The sequence below is a fragment of the Salvelinus sp. IW2-2015 genome, linkage group LG9, assembly GCF_002910315.2.
Source record: "Salvelinus sp. IW2-2015 linkage group LG9, ASM291031v2, whole genome shotgun sequence".
Classification (NCBI taxonomy): Eukaryota; Metazoa; Chordata; class Actinopteri; order Salmoniformes; family Salmonidae; genus Salvelinus; species Salvelinus sp. IW2-2015.
In genome coordinates this window covers 31,962,161-31,966,247 of record NC_036849.1, presented here as the reverse complement: position 1 = coordinate 31,966,247, position 4,087 = coordinate 31,962,161, and positions in this window count along the sequence as shown.

Sequence of the window (4,087 nt, the reverse complement as noted above, 5' to 3'; positions counted from 1 at the left end):
GCACAGAGAACTTTATAACGTCATTGGCTGACTAGAAGGAATCCTTGGAAGCCCGGAGGGTACTGTGGACGTAGGACTTAGCTTTGAAGGTCAGGACGATGAGATATAGTGAACGGCAGTTACACATTGAAGTTACACAGTGAAAGGAATTGTGCATTGTATCTACGAAAGGATGGAGTAGTCGCTATAATTGCCCGTCAAAGATGAATAACGTTTAATTGGATTGAATAGGACTTGCCAGTACTGTGCTCACAGCCAAATCACAGGCAACATATCGTGCATATGACCTCTTGCTGTTTAACACTTGTGATTTGAAGAGATCATCAACCTCATTAGCAAACACACACAGATAGAGCCGGGCACATGCCAGTGTGATGGGACGTGGCGTGCTGTGTGTGTGTGTTCCCACGCCCCAGATGGTACCGTGTTGCCCTCGCTATATAGGGTAGAGTGTGCAATTTGGGATCCATCCTGTGTCTTTTTGGGGCTGTGTCAGGCTGGGCTAACGAGGCTCTGTCGGTTCCTGTGGTGGGGTCCGCGCCAGCCTGACTGACACACTAAACAATCTCATCTTGACATCGACAAGATGTTTGACGGAGCCAGATCAAGGGTTGATGTTGTCGTCAAAGACCTAAGTCAATTTCAATTGGACAATTAAAATTAAAAAAATTGATTTAAAGATTCAGCTTCAAAGTAAACTTTTGGAATAGCTTAATAACTGTGTTTCACACCCAGATCCTTTGGTGCTTTGATTGAAGGATTAATGGAATTTGTATGTAGCTCTATCTACTGTACTTGAAGCTGACTGTATACGTTAAGTGTTAAATGTATAAAAGCTGCTAGGTAATATGCCTATCCACAGCCTCCTCAGGATTACCGTCTATTTCCATCCCAAGGGCAGGTTCCTCCTTCTGCCTGAGGCTGCATCTCAGTCGTCTTAATAGCAATTTCCTGTCCTCGTCTCCTCATCTCTTCTCCTTCAACGCCACTTATTAGAAAACCCAGGAAGATGAAAGCTATCTGGTGGATCTGTATGAGGAATTGGCATCCTCCTCCAATTTCTATCCCATCATTAGAGATTAAAGCATGGAGACGAGGAGAAGAAGCCACTTTATGCTATTGAGATGAGGCAGAGAAATAGAGGGGGAGAGAGGGGGAGAGCCAGGAGGAGGAGGAGAAGCCTCTTTATGCTATTGAGATGAGGCAGAGAAAGAGAGGGGGAGAGAGGGGAGAGCCTGGCAGGGTGTGTAGGGAGGGAGGAGTATAGCCGGGTTGCTTTGTTGATGGCGTATTTGAGGATTGAGGCAGAGAAAGAGAGGGGGAGAGAGGGGAAGAGCCAGGAGGAGGAGGAGGAGGAGAAGCCTCTTTATGCTATTGAGATGAAGCAGATAAAGAGAGGGGGAGAGAGGGGAGAGCCAGGAGAGGAGGAGAGAAGCCTCTTTATGCTATTGAGATGAGAAAGAGAGGGGGAGAGAGGGGAAGAGCCAGGAGGAGGAGGAGAAGCCTCTTTATGCTATTGAGATGAAGCAGATAAAAGAGAGGGGAAGAGCCAGGAGGAGGAGGAGAAGCCACTTTATGCTATGAGATGAAGCGAGAAAGGAGAGGGGAGAGGGGGGAGAGCCAGGAGGAGGAGGAGAAGCACTTTAATGCTATTGAGATGAAGCATAGAAAGAGAGAGGGGGAGAGAGGGGGAGGAGGAGGAGAAGCCACTTTATGCTATTGAGATGAAGCATAGAAAGAGAGAGGGGGAGAGAGGGGGAGAGCCAGGAGGAGGAGGAGAAGACAGGGCACTCTGTTTGATGCCTCCGTGATGAGAACAATGGCTTCCCCAAAACAGATTCACTTAACCTTGAATTAGAGAGAACAATGTACTAGGTAGTTGAACTGTTGCTAGTAGTAGCCATTTTGTTGCTGTTAGTAACCACGTGAATCATGGACAGACATCATGATAGTGAGGTAGTAGTAAAATAGGAAATGGTATTCGTTTTTTATTTTTTATTCTGCACATAATGCAATTCTAGACTGTGACGGAAGACTAAGACAGAACAAGGACTGTGACCCAGATTCATAAATCARAAGAACCTTAGCTTCTATGATCTGGCACTTCTCTGAACACAGTACCGTGACATTAGAATAGAACTAACACGATGAAATCAATAGGAATATAATATTCCAAGTCCCTGTGTTTGACATTTTTTATTTATTTTATTTATTTTACCAGTTAAGTTGACAAAGAACACATTCCCATTTACAGCAACAACCTGGGGAAAAGTTACAGGGGGATGAATGACCCAATTGTAAGCTGGGGATGATTAGGTGACCATGATTGTACGAAGGCCAGATTGGGAATGTAGCCAGGACACCAGGTTAACACCCCTACTCTTATAATAAGTGCCACGGGATCTTTAGAGACCAGAGAGTTAAAACACCCGTTTAACGTCCCATCCGAAAGACGGCACCCTACAATGTCCCCAATCACTGCCCTAGGGCATTGGGGTATTTGTTTTTAGACCAGAGGGAAGAGTGCCTCCTACTGGCCCTCATCCAGGGACTGACCAGGACCAACGCTGCTTAGATTCAGAGGTAAAGCAGGAGTGGGATGCAGGGTGGTATGCTGCTGGCTAAACATGAGGCACTTTGGCGTACTGTGGAATTGGCTGGTCATGTTATGATACTGGCTGGTTATGTTAGGATACTGTCTGGTCATGTTAGGATACTGGCTGGTCATGTTATGATACTGTCTGGTTATGTTAGGATACTGGCTGGTTATGTTATGATACTGGCTGGTCATGTTATGATACTGGCTGGTCATGTTATGATGCTGGCTGGTTATGTTAGGATACTGGCTGGTCATGTTATGATACTGGCTGATTATGTTATGATACTGGCTGGTCATGTTATGATGTTGGCTGGTTGTAAAACTGGCTGGTCATGTTAGGATACTGGCTGGTCATGTTATGATACTGGCTGGTCATGTTATGATTCCCTCTCTTCTTTCTTTGCATTCTCTTCTCTCCCTCTCTTCTCTTGGATCCTCTCTTCTCTTGGATTCCCTCTCTTCTCTTGGATCCCCTCTCTTCTCTTGGATTCCTCTCTTCTCTTGGATCCCTCTCTTCTCTTTGATCCCTCTCTTCTCTTGGATTCCTTGTCTTCTCTTGGATCCCTCTCTTCTCTTGGATCCCTCTCTTCTCTTGGATCCCTCTCTTCTCTTGGATCCCTCTCTTCTCTTGATTCCTGTCTTCTCTTGGATCCCTCTCTTCTCTTGGATTCCTCTCTTCTCTTGGATCCCTCTCTTCTTGGATTCCTCTCTCTTCTCTTGATTCTTCTCTGAAACTGAGAAGAGCTTTACTCTATATTTATTAATATCCATTCAGTTTCTCTCGTATCAGTGGCTCTTTTGGATTATTATTCTGACAGGAAGGTTTCTGTCAGCAGGCTAGAAGAGCTGAACAACAACACAGCTTCTTACTTACTACATCTCATTTCCTTCTACTAGCTGCAACCTAGCTTCTTCCTGTTTCCCTTTATTCCTTTCTGTGATCATAGGCTGTCCACTCTCCTCTCTCTCTCTCTCTCTCTCTCTCTCTCTCTCTCTCTCTTCTCTCTCTCTCTCTCTCTCTCTCTCTCTCTCGCTCGCTCGCTCGCTCTCGCTCACTCACTCACTCACTCACTCACTCACTCACTCACTCACTCACTCACTCACTCACTCACTCAACTCACATCACTCACTCACTCACTCACTTCACTCACTTCTCACTCACTCACTCACTCACTCACTCATCGCTCACTCTCTGTGTCCTCTCTAGGCAAGAGGGAGGATCTGTGGTTTTGAAAGAAGCCCAACCCCCTCTGCTCTCACTCGTCCACAGTCAGTGAAAGGCCGGGCCGGGGAACTCTGTCCAAGGCATATCCAAACACTCACACGCACAAACACTCTCTCTTTCTCTCTCTCGTACACACACACACACAGTCTCTCCTCTCACTCTCTCTCTCACACACACACACACACACACACACACACACACACACACACACACACACACACACACACACACACACACACACACACAACACACACACACACACA